The following is a 19,367-nucleotide window of genomic DNA, read 5'->3' as shown; positions in this document are numbered from 1 at the left end:
TTTTTTTTGGGGGCTTGATTTTTCAAATTGTGTAAAGATTTTCTTTCCCACAAATCTTGCAATTTCTCACAAGCAATTGCACAAAATTCCTCTAAATTACACAATTAATTGGTAAAAAAAAATCAAGAATGGTTTCAAGTAAATTGAAGTGATAATGAAAAGTAGGGCACAATGATGTTACCCCTAGGGTAGGATATAGGTATCGGACATATCAAGTTTTTTATTTTGGTGGTATAGAGAATTACAATATTGCCTATATCGATATTCATTTCATTTATTTGGGACAAGAAAAGAAAAACAAAAAGAATACAAAAAAACTTTGTGTACAAGGAAACGCAGACAGAGAAAAACAATCACAGATGTTCAAAATTATATATATGTATATATTATGATAATAATATACACTAAGTACTAAACAGAATAGGGGAAAAAACTGTGAAAAATTGCAAATTTGTGGAAAAAACATATTTCCACAAACAATTACACGAAATTCCTCTAAATTACACAATTAATTGGTATCAAAATAATTTCAGTTTTTCAAGTTAATTGAAGTGATATTGAAAACTAGTGCAAAATGATGTTACCTCTAGTGGAACACGTACCCCCATTTGAGAAACGCTGCTGTAGTGAATGAACACGCACACACACACACACACACACACACACACACACCCCTGCAGCTTCCTTCCTCTTCTCCTCAGTAGTGGGTCTGGATGCTGAGCTGCAGAGACTCTCCTCATCTTCCTCCTCCTCCTCTTCCTCAGACTGCAACACTGGGAGCTGACCACAAGGTGACCAGAACCACATCCCCATCCACTGATCCCAGACTCACTCACTCGCTCTCCGTCCGAGCTCTCCCTAGGGGAAGGATAGACAGACGCGGAGCAGAGCAGGGCTGTGTGGAGCTGAGGATGCCCGGCTGTGAGCGCTGCTTTACCGCAGACGGAGGCAGAGACGAGCTCCCGGACCTCCGTGGATGTTATTAGGAGCGGAGCTGCTCACCGCTCCGGGTCCGGAGACAGAGACGCTCCGGCGGCCACCACACAGCAGCAGCACCGTGGACGGAGCACGCGCTGGGACTTTTTGTTTTACTGTAAGTCAAACATCACTTTGTTATTTATTATTATCCTGAAACTCCTACAATACTGAGTGTTGTCGGATAAAAATGAGCAAAAGTTGTTTATATTACAAGAAAATCATGAAAAATGTATAATTTTTTTTGAGGTAGAGCTGGACGATATGGACCATAACTCATATATTAGTATTTTTATTTTATTTTTTTCTCAAAAAGGCGATATACGATATAAATCACGATAATTTTAATCAAATAAAGACAATTCTGGGTTAAATTTTTAACAATTAGCTGCACAATATGTGCCACTTTTGGCTTTTTCTCTTTTCAGGGACAGCACATGTGAGTGAGTTCTGTAGTATGGCTTGTTTAGTGGTAAATCTGGGTCAGGACACAATCAGTAATCTATCTAAATGTGCTTTTCATGCTTTTTTGAGAAGTAGAGAAAGCAGTGACTCCTAAAACGAGTACTTTAATACAAGTACAATTAATACAAAATAATATATATATATATGCAATAGTGTAATTTTCTATATCACCGAACTTGATCTTGATTCTCAATATATTGCCCAGCTCTAATTTGAGGAGTTTTGCCAGATATTGTCGTTAAACATATTAGGCCACTTGTTAAATGAAACTAAGGCTGTGATGTTGTTGAAATGAACAAATTATGATTTTATGTTTTATTTTTTTGGCACCTTAAGTGATGCTTGTTCCAGTTTAAAGGCGATGTTCCACTCTGTGCTGGGTGATATATCCAGATTGTTTTTCATTATTATCTTGAAACTCCTACAATAAGTGTTGTCGGATAAAAATGAACAAAACTTCTGTTTGTATTACAAGAAAGTCATGAAAAAAAAAATAATATTTGAATTAGGGCTGGGTAATATAGACCAAAACTCATATCTCAGTGTTTTTTATCAAAAAGGTGATGTACAATATAAATAACAATCATTTTAATTCAAATAAATTCTTAACAGAAAGATAATTCTGGGTTAAATTTTCTGATACAAAATGCCACACAGGCACATTTTTTTTAACAGCTGCACAATATGTGCCTTTTTTGTGTGGTTTTTTTCTCTTCTCAGGGACAGCATGTGTGAGTGAGTTCTGTACTGTGGCTTGTTTAGTGGTAGATCTGGGTTAGGACACAATCAGCAATCCATCTAACGACTCCTAAAACGAGTACTTTCATACAAAATAAGCTAAAAAAAAAAAAAAAAAACCCAAAAAAACCATATATCGATACAGGTGATATTGTAATTTTCTATATGGTCAAACTAGAAAACTTAGCCCTAATTTGAGGAAATTTGTCCGATATTATCGTTAAACATTTTAGGGCACTTGTTAATAATGGAAAACAATTCAGTTTAAATTAAACAAAGGTTGTGATGGTGTTAAAATTAACAATTTTTTTTTTTTTTTGCATCTTGAGGAAGTTTTAAGTGATGTTTGTCCCAGTCTAATGGTAATGTCCCATTCTGGCATTCATCAGTTATAGAACCGGACAATATATCGAGTTTTCTATTTTGGCAGAATATAAAATTACAATATCGCCTATATCGATTTTCATTTCATTTATTTGGGACAAGAAAACAAAAAAAAAAAAAAACCAAAGTAACAAAAAACCTTTGGTTTTTTTCTCGGTTGGAGTCAATCACAGATGTTCAATATAATATATAAGATCCATGTACACTTATAATTGCAATAATATATCTGCTCAAAAGGGAGTAAGAAGAGAGACTTATTGAATCCCACCTCTGTTTCATAATCATACAGTTTTCATCATATTGCTTCTGTATGTTTGGACTTGTAGAAATACACAATTAGTACTTATCAGAATAGGAAATATAACTGACCAGTAATTAGTAACTTAAGATATATAAAAATACGTTTTGTTTTAAAAACTTGCACAATATGTGTAAAAAGTGACACATTGTGCAGCTGTTGGTTAATAATTGTCTTTTTGATCAGACTTCATTTGAATTAAAATGATCAAGTTTATTTCATATATTGCCATTTTGATAAAAAAAAAAAAAAAAAAAAATATTGAGAGTTTTGGTCCATATCGCCCAGCCCTAATCAACGACCCTGACGTAATGATGAAGAAAAGCTTCAACATGTGTTTACTGTAAACAGAAAGGTGTGATTTGTGTGACTGGAGCTCAAAGGAATTCATGTTTATTGAAAGAATGAATCTGCTGTGAGTGAGTGTGAGGGCACGGCCAGGTAATACTGCATGAGCTGCATCTTTACGTTAGCAGAGCTGAAGCCTTTGATTTGTCCCTTGACCATGGCTGATGTGCAGTGTAATGGGAACATGTTCCAGTGCTACTGGTGGTGACAGATGTGCGTTTGTGTTTTTGGCTCACGGCTCCTCCTCTTTGGTGCAGATTAGACCCAATTGGGATGGAGGAAATCCATCCCAATCAATTTTGGCCAAATCAAGATTAAAGTCAAAATGTTGAGAATAAAGTTGAAATATATTATTAAGATTCAAGTCGAGAATTAAGTTGAAATTTAAAGTCGAAATGTAATGTGGAGAATAAAGTCGAAATGTAATTTCAAGATTAAAGTCTAAATGGTGAGAATAAAGTCAAAGTTTAAAATTAAAATGTCAAGAGTAAAGTAGAAATATAATATCGGGATTGAAGTCGAAATGTTGAGAATGAAGTCGAAATGTAATTCCAAGATTAAAGTCGAAATTTAAAGATGAAATGTTGAGAATAAAGTTGAAATTTAAAGTTGGAATGTTGAGAATAAAGTTGAATTATTGAGAATAAAGTTGAATTATTGAGAATAAAGTTGAAACGTCGAGAGTAAAGTCGAAATGTAATATCGGGAATAAAGTCGAAATGTTGAGATTAATGTCGAGAATAGTCAAAATATCGAGGACAAAGTCAAAGTCAAAATGTAATGTTGAGATTAAAGCCGAAATGTTGAGAATAAGGTCCAATTGTAATTCCAAGATTAAATTCTAAAAACAAAATGAAAGGCAAATTTTTTGAAAATGTACTCAAAATACAGATCCAATAGCTAGCAAACACACACACACACACACACACACACACACACACACACACACACACACACACACACACACACACACACACACACACACACACACATTGATTTGTACCTTGACCATGGCTGATGTGCAGTGTAATGGGAACATGTTCCAGTGCTACTGGTGGTGACAGTTGGCTCACGGCTCCTCCTCTTTGATGCTATTGATCCAGCTCTGTCAGGGCCAGTAAATGGCTTTATTTATTAAGTCATTCATCAATTTGGAGAGTTTTCCCCGCTTGAGTTTCTGACGTTTAGTTTGTACAAATGCACGGAAGCAGACTATGGCCAATTTCGATGGATAAAATCATTTTGGGCAAATCAAGATTAAAGTCGAAATGCCGCGATTAAAGTCAAAATTTTGAGATTAAAGTGAAAAACAAGATTAAAGTCGGAATTTTGAAAATTAACTCAAAATGCAATATTGTGATAAAAGTCAAAGGTTTGCTATTAAAGTCAAATCTAAATCAAAGCATTATATTTCAACTGTATTCTCAAAATTTCAACTTTAATCTCAACATTCCGACTTTATTCTTGATTTGCCCAAAATAATTTTCTCCATCGAAAATAACGCTAATCCGCTTTGATAAAAATGTTATAAATAAACAAAAAAAATCATAGGAAAAAATGTTTGAAAAACCAACACTTTACTTTTTTTTTTTTTTTTTGTATTATTATTATTATTATTATTATTATTGTTATTATTATTATTATTATTATTATTATTATTATTATTATTATTATTATTATTATTATTATTATTATTCTTTATGCTGGTCAAGCTTCCAGTTTCAAGTCCTAATATTCAATCTTCCCACAGATTTGAAAGGTCTGTAAAAAATGTAGAAAGTGGTTTATCGTCGACTGCAGCCATAAATTTGACATACATGACTTACAAATGTGGCAGTCCTTTGGGAAAAACCTGCTGACACAAATGGCGCTGATGTTAACAGTAGCAGTTAAAATGTCAGCTGGATACTTCTAACATTTGGCTGAACAAATGGCATTTTTAACAATGCCAGGAAGTTGTGCGTGTGCGCGCGCGTGTGTGTCCAGTTCACTACTTATTCTGTTTTGTCAAATGCCACACTTTAGTTTAAAAGTTTCCATACATTTGACTGACATTTATTCATTTTCTTGCACTTAAAACAGTGTTTCTCATACAATGTAATATTTGACCCGTAGATCTTTTGTTATAGAAGTCCTCAAACCAGCTCACGTTATAATGTTTACATGCCTGAATGCATTGGGACGCCTCCTTGTTTGACCATTGAACATCAGCAGGTCATTGTGAACAAGAATACACCAGATATTGCTTATGCAGGTGGCTGATTATTTGGATCAGGTGGGCACATTTAGGTGGCTATTTGAACTGCATTTCTGGCTATAGGCGGAATATGCGGGAGCCCCTAATATGTAGAATAAAGCATACATTTAAACTATCGTAGTCTGTAGCTTGTGTTTTTTAGTGTATTGAAATCAAATCTAAACTGTGGGACTTTAAAGTAGTGCTGCCACTAGTAACACATTTCCTAACAACTAATGTTGCAACTAATGTTTTGAGTCGTCCATAAATCAAAACAGCTGATTGAATTCAGCTAGCGTTGTGTTGTTTTTGTTTCCCATCCCCATGCGAGCGTTCCTTTAGCTTTGCCTGTACTAGAAAATAATTATTCATCTTGGCTAGGGCTGCAACTAACAACTATTTTGTATATTATAGTCGACTAATGATCGGTTATTGATCTAATAATCAATTGTACAATTATTAGCTTTTTTGTATGCTACCATCTTTTAAATTTAGCTTTAGCTAGTTTAGGGTATATGTTAACCAACTATAGAGACAAACCGTCTTTCCGCCCATGGCTCAGTGGTAGAGTGGGGCGCCCAAAAACCAAAGAGTTGGGGGTTTGAATCTCGCTCTATCCAAGTCATTGTCGTTGTGTCCTTGGGCAAGGTACTTTACCCACATTGCCTCGTATGAATGGCTATGAATTGTGCATGGACGTTTGTGGTGGTCGGAGGGGCTATAGGCGAAAAATGGCAGTCACACTCCTTTTAGTATGCGCCAGGGCAGCTGTGGCTACAATGTAGGTTACCACCACACCATTACTCTGAATGACTAATGGTTTTTGAGTCTCTTCCAAAAAACACTATTTAAGTTCATTATTATTATGTTTAGCTCCACAGCGTGAAAAAGATGGATGACGTCACGTAACCTGCATTAATGTGCGACTATTTGTCATCGTTTTGTTGCAAGTCAAACATTGACGACGCTGACTCCCATCACGTTCTTTAATACGCGTGAATCCATATTGTACGTATTCGTCCAACCATCTTTTTCAAAGAAAATCAAGTGCAGCCAATAGGGATCTAACGATTCACTCAACTCCCGATTCGATTCACGATACTGGGTTCACGATACGATTCTCTCACGATTTATTTTACAAAATGGGGCTGTTGACAAATGATGACTGAAAAAAAATTTATTTATTTTTTTCTGGAAAAATGAGAAAATACTGTACTATTTTCCTTTTATTTTTCATTGTCAAACGATTCCATTGATAAACTATTCAAAACAATGCAATTGAACTAAAATAAATCTTGAATGAAATAAATAAAGGAATAATACAAATGAAGAAGAAGCCTATTAATTTAAATTCTGGTTCTATAGTAAACAATGCAAAACTGCATAATAGTTACTTTTCTTTTTAAAAGTGCAACTAAAAATGTATTTTGTGCCTTAACAATTGGACTGTAATTTCAATGTATTTACATCATTTGTTTGGACCAGCAGAGGGCGCTGGTAACCCAGTGGTCTGTTGGCATGCAGATTTTCTAGCAGTGAAGAAGAGATGCTATGCGCTAGCAGACAGAGCTAATAGAAAAATGTGACTTTTACAGATATTCACGTAATATTACAGATATTCTTTCGGCGCTAAAGGGGTAAGGACTCATTTATAAACCTGTTTAAGAGTAGTAGGCGATTCCGCCCGCTGCCTACGCTTCAGGACAAGAGAAGGATAAATATATAGCGCCCTCTGCTGTTTAAAAAAGTACTGCGATTCAGTTTTCAGAGTATCGCTATGAACCGTGATACAAATGAATCGATTTTTAACTGCCTTACGATTAATCGTTACATCCCTAGCAGCCAATGATGGTAATACCAATACACACACTTTAGGGCCATTTTTTTTCTTTGTTCAAAACTTGTTTTTGTTTTTTTTTTTTTTTTTTTTTTTAAGAAATTTAGACATTTTTTGGATCAATACAATAATCACACGGTGAAATATCGCAAGTAGATATTTTTTTACACCCTTGACAGATACCCATCAGCTCTGTGTATTTTTATTAGTAATACTTTGTAACCAACATTGTAAGTATCTGCAAATTTGTACAAGCATAACTTTTGCTCTAAAGCTTTTTCTTGTTCATTATAAATGGCCCAGTTTGGGACATAACGATGGAATTATAACTTGAAGGCATGCCAGTGACTTCAAATCACCTGCAATTCTCAATACCATTAATGTAGATATTATACAGTATAAAGTTCATCTACTGAAGCGATTGTGACAGACGTCGACTCCACCGCTGCGCTTAATTTTCTGAAAATCATTTTAAAAGTGCAGCCTCTCCCAGAGCTGGAGTCAGTGGCCAAAAATCAGTAGATGCAGAAATGAAAAAGAGGGAATTTACCTCCATGTCAGAGGGAGCGCACAGCTGTGTCTCCCTCCTCACAGCCAGAGGTTACCCCTCCATCCTTATCACAAGCAAAGCAGCTATTTGCTTGCGATGCGTGCTTTTTAAAATGTGTGCTGATCCTCTCCGGTGGAGCAGGTGTGAGATGAAATGCAAATTTGTAGATTAGCAAACCTTGATTCAGATTAAATGTGTCTCGAAGTTACAGCTGTCCCATCATTTTTAAATGAAATACTGATTGACACGAGCCCAACAGATATGCAATTAGGGTGCTTCTAATTGAAGATGACAACTCCGGTGAAGGCTTGCCTTTGGGACACGTGGGAAAAACCAAGTATCAGTACTGTTGAGACGGAGAGAATGAAAATAAGTGTCTCGCGGGGAGCGTTTTACCCAGAGGAGCAGGAGATTCATGGTTAAATGTAATGTAAATGTGAACAAAAATGTTTAGCAGAGCTTACATAATATAACTGAGATGTCCCTGAAGAGCAAATATATTCTCAGGGAGTCAGATGGTGTTAAACTGTACAGCTTCACTACGATTACGGGACGACAAGCAGGAAAAGTGTTAGAATAGAGTGAAATTACTCTGTAGCTGTTCAAACCTGAGAAGCATCAGAGACAGGGTCAGAGGTTTTGCTTTGCTGAAATCAATCAATCATTTATTAACACATTTTAAATGAACAGAGCGTGAATCAACAAGAATATCAAGTCAATAAGACAGCAAGCACTCATCTAACACAGCTGTGGTCTGGAGTAGACCCCCGTTCTAAATGTGCAAAGACATTGGCCATAAAGACATAAGGCTGCAATGAATAGTCGACACAATCGATTATGTCGACTACAAAAATTTTATAGCATTGTTGCGTCATTTCATCTTGTAAATAAATGATAAACTCCAGCTTCCTGCTTTCTTTTTGTTTCAGTACCTTACATTGGCTACTACTAGTGTTAGTGGGACTCGTGTCGCACCACTAACTTTGTGCAAGTAAACTAGGAGTGTGACGATATATCTCGATACGACGACATATCACAATATTTTTTCGCACGATCGATTATCGATCTGCTGGCGTTAAGTATCGATTTTTCACACAGAGGCTGCTGCGCGCACACAAACGCATCCACTACAGAGTTCTAGTGTAACAATTACTAATCAATCATAATGTAAATCAAGCAGCAGTAACTACCTTTCAAGCAGAAAAGTCACCAATTCCATCTTCTACTCCTCCAGACCTTTCACTGTAAAAAAGACGGCACTACAGCCCCGGAAAAGGGGAGGGGCCTGTGAGCAACAGCTGTCAGACAGCAGATCAAACACAATCCTGGCTCTGATTGGTTCTTATTGCTCGGTCGCGGTGCATTCTGGCAATCTGCCATCACACTACTAGTTTGATGTAAAGCTGTCCTTACATAGGGACAGCTTTAGGAAATATGACAAAAAGTCACTTTTATAAGAGTTGCAGACTGCACCTTTAAGAAGTGCTTTTCTAACTGGTAGCCCTACAGTCGCTCAGATCTTCAGAAAGGTTGGTGACCCCTGCTTTACACCTCTGGATAATTAATATAAGGGTGATTGGATATAGGGATATTTAGTATACAGATATATAATTATAGTATGTCAAAAAGAAACAGTTAATGAATAATATTTAACATCAACAAAAGGAATGAGAGGAAAATCCAAGTTGCTTGTGCTGACCAATTGTTGACAGTGTGCCATCTTGTTTTCTCCACAACAACAACAACAACGTACTGTAAATAAGAATCTAAGAAATGAATGTTGTTTTCTTCGTATTCAGGCTGACGTGCATTTGTTGGATTAAAGAAATTCCTTGGAGGAGGTGTTGAATATGGTGACAGCGGCAGACCTTTTTCCAGCTCACTTCCTATATCTTATATCTCGCACTGTTGTGTTGTTAGCGAGCGAAGGACCGATGGTCGAGTTGAGCCTAGAAGACAAACATCCCCCCCCCAGTGACCCCATCTGACAACTTAATTTATGTAATTGCTCGGAAGCATCTGTGTCACAAAGACCCACTTTCCACACCCTCCTCCGGTTGTCACGAGTGATGAACGACTCGTGTTTGATGTGGTATGAGTCGAGCAGACAGGTTTGAGTCTCTGGGATGTTGTCATACAAAAGCATTCGCCGACAAATCACGCGTCGGGTGTGTTTGTTGTCTCGGCGTTCCTTTCCCCAGAAAAGGTTTCAGATGGATTTTTTTTTCTCCGTCTTGCTTGTTTTGTTCCGCTTTGATCCGACTCTTGTGATGTAGTCAGCAGGTTACACAATCAGTCTTTGCGTCCTGACAAGTGTCTGCAGCTGTTCAGAAGTAACGACGATGAACGATGTGTCAAAGCTGATGTGGGCTTGTCGCTCTATTTTTGATGCAAAGTTGTCAAAGAAAGACGACACGACATGCCCCAATAACAATAATGCCTGTTATAGTTAGTTTATTCAGTTTTCAATTACAACTATGTCTTCAGTTATACATGTTTAATTAGAACTCAGTTATGATTACAGTAACAGGCATTTTTTACAATTACTGAAGTTGAATTACTATCAATCACAAGTACCAAGCCTAAATTCGCCCATAAAATGTAACCGTCCTCTTGTGTTAGGCTAGCTTTCTGTTAGCATCTCCTCTAGGGGTGGGCATTGCCATGAATCAGACGATATGATTTGCATGTCACGAAACAATATATGCTGATACTAAACAATACAATACACATTGTGATATATCACGATTTCAATAATTACAAATGTCACCTTTAAAAGTAAAACAAATGGTATGAAATATAGTTTATTAAAAGTAAAGTAAAATGTAACTGTAATTCAAGTACAAATATCAAAAACAAGTGGTATGTTTATCAAACTGTCAAGTTAAATTTTTCAAAAAAGTTAAACTTTTGCTTCGAGAACTGATTTTGATTCTGTTAAATTCTTTAAAAAATGTCTATAAAAGTGTCCAGTATGTTTTATGAAAATAAAGTGCAATCAACTTCCTGCTAAAATGTATTGGAGTGAGGTAGTTTAATAAGTTCTGATGTGGTTCACTGACACCTTGTGACCCGGAGTTTATGTGCTATGCATACTGTATGTTAGCGCAGTTAAAAAAAGAAAAAAAACGGTTAAAAAACACGATCTCGTTGGACATTTTTGGGATTGATACGATAATTGCACGGTGAAATGTCACGATTTATCACCGAATCAATTTTTTCTTACACCCTTCATCGGTCAGTTTTTATCCGTGTCTTAAATCAACTGTGAAGTACACCAAGAAAAATTATTTATTATCCAATTTGTTTCTCTAACTTGTTTCTTAGGCTTCCTTATTCATTAAAATATTGGTATTCTTTCTTTTAGGGATGTCCTCATACAGCACGTTTATTTCTGATATCGTCTTTTTTTTTTCCTCTCTTTTTTAATTGCTTATTTTGCAGTGTGGAATGATAAAAAAGGCCTGATCAAGTGATGTTACTCAAACAGAGACTTATTTATTAATAATCATTGGGTTAATTATTAATAAACATATTGTAATTTATTTAATTCATTTATTTCATTTGTAGAAGACACTGAAAAACCACCTGAAATCTAATAATAATAATAATAATAATAATAATAATATAGATTAAAAAAGTGGAAAACCCTGAAAAATAACCTCAATAAATTCAATAAAAAATAAACATGCATCAGTGATTATTTTGAAGATTTTAGGCGTTTTTGGCCGATATAAACTAATACTAATTTTTTTTTAGTTGTTGCTGATATCGGACTAATCACCCTCAGTTTCACACTTGCATCCGTCACAGAAGAACGGTCAAATGTTGATTTGTCACTTTATGCATCAGGCAAGCAATGATAAATGTAATATTTGTACATTAAATGTTGTTGTTGTTGAACTAAAATGACAGCTAGGTTTTACACACTTAGACTTAGCTGAAAGTGCGAGTGGTATGAACTAAAAAAACAGTGTGTGAATTCATTCCCACAAATTGCATGCAAATATTGTTGGCACAATTTAATAGAGTCGGTTCTCCAGTGATTTTTCTCACCATATTCAGGGTGTTTAAGCTCTAGTCTACATATATATGCAGTGACATAATGCATGCGTCTTCTTTAGAAGGTTACAGGATAAATTTAGAATGAGTCACTGGGAGGTGCTGCACAGGCAGAGCTGAGCAGTTGTAATCTGACAGATTCCACCGTACACATTTCATCTCTGGGGAGAAAAGGAGGGATGAGAGTGGATCGCGGCTATTCATCACGAGCCTGTAGGATGCGAGACTTAGTGGTGTTAGAACGACGGCTCCAACAACACCGTTGGTTGTTTTTAAATGTAAAACGCTGACAACTTTTCCTTCCTGCTGTTTCACAGGGAGGAGACGCAAACGTGTAGCCTAGGTGTACCAGTGTATGCCACGAAGGCCGTTAGAAACTATCAAAGACATATTGAACTGAATTAAAGATCTGACGGCGTGCTGTTCACAGCATGTACTGTATGCAGGACACCAAAGCAAAGCATGTATAACAAAACGAATGGGTGTTAAATCTGTGTTGACCCCTGTGTAATGATACAAGCCTGATTATCCAGTTATTTGCTTCAAAACATGGGTGTCAAACTCATTTTAGTTCAGGGGCCAAATACGGACCAGCTTCATCTCAAGTGGGCCACAGATTATAGGCGATAAAACAAGCAACTTTATCACTCTTTTGCCCTATCGTTAGCACTTCAGCGCTATTGGCTGAGACAGATTATTTGGATTATCGTGCGTCACCAACCTTCACTGTTGGCCCCGCCCCTCCTATAAAAGCTGAGAGGAGGGAGGAGGGTTTCCACCAATCACAGTCCTCAGTGAGCATTGATTGACAGATTGAATGAGGAACTCCACTGTGTTTCGTGTGAAACAGCCCACTGCAGCGGTGATGTTTTTGACCCTGTGCTTCTATAAAGAGCAGATTCTGCGCTAATCAGAGGGTTCATCAAGCTATGTGTGTATTTACAGACACATCGTGTGTGTATTCCCATCTGTCTTTGCTGTGTGCGTGAGGTGGTGGGAGAGCAGGGCTGTAGGGCTGTGTGTTAGCTTCACGTCCTGATAGTGTGTGCCTGTGGTTGTAGTGACCAATCTCAGCTGTGTGTGTACAGACACATTATTGTGTGTATTCCCGCCTGTCTCTGTGTGTTGCGGATGTGTGTGTATGTCTTATCGCTGTGTGCGTGAGGTGGTGGGAGAGCAGGGCTGTGGGGCTGTGTGTTAGCTTCACGTCCTGATTGTGTGTGCCTGTGGTTGTAGTGACCAATCTCAGCTGTGTGTGTACAGACACATTATTGTGTGTATTCCCGCCTGTCTCTGTGTGTTGCGGATGTGTGTGTATGTCTTATCGCTGTGTGCGTGAGGTGGTGGGAGAGCAGGGCTGTGGGGCTGTGTGTTAGCTTCACGTCCTGATTGTGTGTGCCTGTGGTTGTAGTGACCAATCTCAGCTGTGTGTGTACAGACACATTATTGTGTGTATTACAGTCTGTCTCTGAGCACAGCATTGACCGTCTGCCTGAGTGGGCGTGTCTTACTGCTCCAGGAGCCCTGCCCATAATCAAGCCATTTTTTGAAATTTCCCCCTAGTGGCAGGTCAGGAGAAAGCAGGGGTTTAGTTACTCTTTAAAGTATGTAAGGCCCCAACAATATCCAAGTAATTAGTGACAGATATCAGTCCCTGCAAGATCTTAAATTTCCTTGATTTTGTGACAAATTTGCATGTAATTCTGGGGAATAATTTGATGGAAAATTGTAGTATATTGGAAGTACTTACAAAACTTGACAATGGGGAAACTTTAAACCCCTCTAAAAAGAATTGTACAGTTTTATTGGATTTGTGTATTTGGAGGTACTGAGATATCTGTATCTGAATTAGTTATAGTCATGTTTTCTCTGTCATTTTTACTTTCTTCTGCGGGCCGAATTGGGAGTTTTAAAGGACCGGATTTGGCTCCCGGGCCTTGAGTTTGACACATGTGCTTTACAACAACATTTTAAACCAAAAGACACTTTTTACTTGAGAACCAGTGATGGTTTCTGGTCAACAATCCATGAAAAGACATTTTCTGCAGCGGAAAAGGCAAAGATACATCAGCGTATGATAGTGTACGTCTCATAGATCAATAAATCAAAGATCATTTGGTCAAAAACTGAAAGATGTTTGCCCCAAAAACTCAACCAAAGTGACTTTCCAACACATTTCTGGTGTTTTCACTAAAAATTGTGGCAAAACAATTGCGGATGTTTATGGAGTGAGGTGATATTACAGGGAATACCGGGAAGAAACTACAACAAAAATGGTGTCAAACCAATCACTGTCCTCCTTATCGAGTGAAGAAACATGAGAAATCACGGTAAGAATGAAGCAAAAACACTTCTATGCATCTGTTTAAGGGACTCCACATCCCACAATGCAATGCATGAAACTTTTTTAACAATGTCAATAAGAGAGTGTTGGTGGTTGGTGGTGATCAAAACAAACTTTTGAGCGGCAATTTCCACTTTTTACTTCTTTCTTTCGAGGTAATGATCTTCGATGTATTGATCTATGAGGCCTACACTGTGTCTTTATCCAGCTGTGAAAATCCATCTTTATTATTTTGGAGAACATTAAAACTGTATAATTTTAGAGAGCAATTCCTGGGGGGAACATAAAAATAGTGTCTATTTGTACAGTTGCCGTACACACAACCCCCGGTGCTATTGGTACTGTTACCGAAGTACATGTACGTAGTGTCTTAGGGTTAGGGTTAGGTTTAGGGTTAGGTTATAACCCTATATCTCAACAGTTTTTAGGGTTAGGTTTAGGGTAAGGTTTAGTCTTAGTCACATGACCCAAACTTGCCAAATAGGGGCGCTGTGTACTGATAGAATGTCGGTATATTGATACGGCAACCGTACGGATAACCACTGCCAAAAATAAATGCTTTGGATTAGATTAGATTAGATTTTTTTTATTTGTTTTGAACTTATAAACAGAATATCATAAGAAACAAAGAAAACAAGACAATTCTCAACACAATTGCGCAATTGAGTTTACATTTCTTTTTTGAAATTGGAATATATGTTAAACTAAAACTAAAAAGTACACAAATTATAAAGCGCAAATGAATGTCACAAGATTTAGAGATATACACAACTTGATACATTTAAAGTACAGTGTAACTGAATACACCACAAAAAAAATAAAGAAAACTGTATACATTTAAATTCTGAATTGCAACTTAATATGCCACAAAATATGAAAAAATAAATGTTTTGGCATGAATGTGTAGCTATAATGATGTAATATATAATCCACAGCACTATGAACTACATATGCAGTATAAAAGCATCTGACTTGAAAATGTATGTAAAATCTGTTAATTTTAATCGGAGGGCAAAGGACAGTATAACTAACAGAATTTAATTAGAAACATATATAGTTTAATTGCTAAAATTGTCAAAAAAATTGTTTTTTAGCAGCGTGACTTGTTTTTTAAAGTTGAAAAAAATTTTTTTACTTTACTATTAAAAAAAGAATTATTATTATTCCTGCCCCTCTTTGCTTCTAACTTCCCTTATAATGCCAGGAAGATTAAAGATGCCACTGAAGTGAAGTGTTTTTGGGGGTTACCTGTCCCACAACATGGAGAAAACACTGCACTGTAGGGATGTAACGATTAATCGTAAGACAGTTAAAAATCGATTCATAGGTATCACGGTTCATATCGATGCTCTGAAAATTGAATCGCTATCTATCGCTATCTATTTATTCTTCTCTTGTCCAGAAGCGTAGGCGGCGGGCGGAATCGTCTACTACTCTTAAACATGTTCATAAATGATTCCTCGCCCCTTTAGCACCGAAAGAAGATCTGTAATATTACGTGAATATCTGTAACAGAGCTAATAGAAAAACCTGACTGTCTGCTAGCATAGCATCTCTTCTTCACTGCAAGAATAGCTGTATGCTAACCGACCACTGGGTTACCAGCGCCCTCTGCTGGTCAAAACAAAGATCTGTTGTAAATACAGTGCAATGACTGGTTTTTTTAAAGTCCAATTGTTAAGGCACAAAATACATTTTCAGTTGCACTTTTAAAAAGAAAAAGAACTATTATGCAGTTTTGCATTGTTTACTATAGAACCAGAATTTAAATTAATAGGCTTCTTCTTCATTTGTATTATTCCTTTATTTATTTCATTAAAGATTTATTTTTAGTTAAATTGCATTGTTTTGAATAGTTGATCAAGGGATTCTTTTGACAATGAAAAATAAAAGGAAAGTAGTACAGTATTTTCTAGTTTTTTTTCTGAAAAAACAAAGGAATATTTTTCAGTCATCATTTGTCTACAGTCCCATTTTGTAAAATAAATCACGAGAGAATCGTATCGTGAACCCAGTATCGTGAATCGAACCGTATCGGGAGTTGAGTGAATCGTTACATCTCTACTGCACTGAATGAAAAAGGCTTTCAGTTTTACCCTTTTCCCATTTCTCAAAGTCATTAAACCCAAGTTCTTATCAGCATTATATAAACAAATGTCAAAAGAAAGACAAAAATCATTTTCAAAGGTCTTTTTCCTATCACCATGATGCAGATCCTGGGTTTGACTCCCCTGAAACTCCCCAGCCAATTTTTACACCTTCATCTCACTAATCTGTTAAAAGGATGAGATTGTTAAACGTTGTGGAAGATAAAAAAAAAAAAAAAAAAAAATCAAAGACTGTTGTGCTTCATCATTGCCACGGTAGATAAGGTCCTTTACTGTCACATAAAATCAGGAGCTGCCGAGTGAAAAACACTCCATCCTCCGGCTGCTCCCCACCGTCACCACTCACTGCTCTGTCTCCACAAATACTTCATTTTCACTTCACTAACCCTTTGCAACGATAAGTCAAACACTGACTAGCACGTCATTTAACAATTAATTTTGACAGTAAATGTAAAATTAGATGTAGTTTAAGCTCTCATTTAGGTAAGTATTTTTTCTTCTATTGTTGTTTTCATTGACTTAAATCACAGTCTACTGAACAATATGTAAATATTACTCAGTCTGTGGAGAACTCTTCCTTTAAGGCCCAGATGGGCAACTTCTATCGTAGCGGGAGTCGTAAAAATGTTCAATGATCCAAGCTTTAGAATGATGAATGAATGCATTAATACAGGAGATAACAAAGGGATTTGTCTGTTATTGCTGCTGTTTTGTGTGTTTTTTGTGTATTGTTGTACATTTTTGTTGTTGTTTTTGAGTTTTAATGTTTTTATGTATTTTCAGTATCATTATGCTAATAACCTCTTTAAAAACCTTATAAATTTAATGCTGAAAATTGTGCAGAGTATTGAATACCAAAAATAGGTTATATTTCCAAGATCAATATTGATCTTATCAAAATGACCGCCCTACTTGCGAAACAAAACGTTAGCTTTAGCATTTTGCCCACATGTCCCACCCCTTAAAGCTGCTATCCGTAGTTTCTGAGAAACGTCTCGATGTCCCGCCCTAAACTGCCTCACTTCCTCCCCCTGCCTCTCCCAATCTACCAGAAGCCACGCCTCTACTTTTCTGCATGCGCATCGCGGAACACAACAAGGTCGCATCAGGTCACATTGATATAGGTCTATGGGTCAGGTGAGAGCCAAAATCATATTTACCTGTTTGCTGTTGTTTCCGTGCACAGTTCCATATTCACTTTGATTGACAGTCTCAAAAACAGGAAGTCAAAGCCTATTGGCTGGGTGCAGTCAGAGATCGTTTACATTTGTATAGGGTAGGGCTGGGCGATATGGCCTTTTATAAATACCGCGATATTTTTAGGCCATGTCACGATACACGATATATATCTCGATATTTTGCATTACCCTTGAATTAACACTTTGATGCACAAAATCACACCAGTATGATGATTCTATATGTCTACATTAAAACATTCTTGGTCATACTGCATTAATATATGCCAATTTTAAACTTTCATGCAAAAAAGGGGATATCACAACTAAGTCAAAGTTGACATAACTGTATTTATTAAACCGTGAGTGGCTCAAACATAAAATTGTCAACAGAAAGTGCACGTTCTGTGCAAAATTGTCACAGAGACATTTCAAAACAAGACATTAGTGCAGGATGCAACTCACATGGCATTTCAAAACACAAAATTAAAGTGCACTTTTTGTACATGCCACTACAATATTTTAAAACAAATAGTGCCCTTTTGTGCATGTTGTCATTAAGCTGACATTTCAAAACAACACTAAATTTAAGTGCACCTTTTGTGCATAATGCCACTAAGATATTAAAAAAAAAAAAAAAAGTCCGCGAGTTTAACGGTATGGTCATTTTCAACACCGCACAGACTACAAGCTGCGATATATCGAGTATATTCGATATATCGCCCAGCCCTAGTATAGGGGTCTATAGGATGAAGGAGGGACTTATATACATGAATGTATATGAATGACCACCGGCAGTATAGACCATAGTTAAAGACTAGTTAGGTATTTTCAAAAGAATCATACATAAACAGATTTCTCAGAAACTCCAGATATTAGCTTTAATATCAAATAATAAGATTTAAAAAAATAAAATAAAACAGGTTTTATAAAAATGACATCAATGGCACTATCCAAATCCTCACTTGGATAGTTGACATAAAACAAACAGGAGAAAATCGTCAAACAGAATAATATAAAAAGAAAAAAATAGACTACAAATTGTTTGCTTTAACAAATGTGAAGGTTGAGGATGATGTGAAGCCTCATTAGGCTTTGGGTTGAAAGTCAGTCAGTTGAAAGCTGTTTTTTCTCCTCAGCTGCAATTAAGTAGCAAATGCAGGATTTCCTTGATATTAGATGTTAGCATGATGTTTCTGCAGCAGTCTGTTAAATTAAAAAATGTGTGCGATCATATAAAACAGTTTTAATTGTAGAAGTGACAGGATTTATTTATTTATTTATTTTTGTTTTTGCTCTGTTTTATATTAAAAGGTAACCATAACAACATTTGATTTCGCTTTGATTTCGAGCACAGCTGCAAATATTGATGGAGCAGGAATCTCATCTGGAACTCAAACAGTTAATCAGCTTCCAATTGGTCAGCAACTGGATGTGTGTAATTAATCAGGAACGCCAACCATCTGCTGCACACGGACCACTGACGGAGAGCCCACATTCATCTACAGGATCTCTGTAATTTAATTAATCGAGCTTCAAAGCCAGAGCTTTATTGGATTAGATTTTTGTTAATCCATTCATATATTAAAGTAATGATTTAAGATCTCAAAGAAAGGAGACACTCAAGGCCTCAGCTGATGCTGCTGCTGCTGTTGCTGCTGCTGCTGCCTCTCATCAGCTTTCAAGCCTGTTGACAGCGGTTGTTAATAACGGTGTAAAAAGATCAGCATAGAAACATAGTGACCTTTGTGACTCGTCATGGCAACAAAAGCATCTTCCAAATGAGCTGGAAGAAATGTCAGTTATTTGTGTGCGCTCCACAATAAGTTTATGTTGGCAAGATTTAA

General features: G+C 36.6%; 1 protein-coding gene across 3 annotated transcripts in view; it reads left to right on the top strand.

Moving 5' to 3' along the window:
* Positions 1-717: 717 nt before the first annotated feature.
* Positions 718-19,367, top strand: part of cntn5 (contactin 5) — a 185,794-nt gene continuing 167,144 nt past the window's right edge. For all 3 annotated transcript variants that reach the window (XM_028464797.1, XM_028464796.1, XM_028464795.1), the window contains exon 1: positions 718-1,093. The gene's annotated coding sequence lies outside the window, so the exon portion shown is untranslated. The remainder of the gene's footprint in view (positions 1,094-19,367) is intronic.

This window comes from Gouania willdenowi, chromosome 13 (genome assembly GCF_900634775.1).
Source record: "Gouania willdenowi chromosome 13, fGouWil2.1, whole genome shotgun sequence".
Classification (NCBI taxonomy): Eukaryota; Metazoa; Chordata; class Actinopteri; order Blenniiformes; family Gobiesocidae; genus Gouania; species Gouania willdenowi.
The sequence above is the reverse complement of the archived record's forward strand: the minus strand, read 5'-3'. Positions and strand labels throughout refer to the sequence as shown.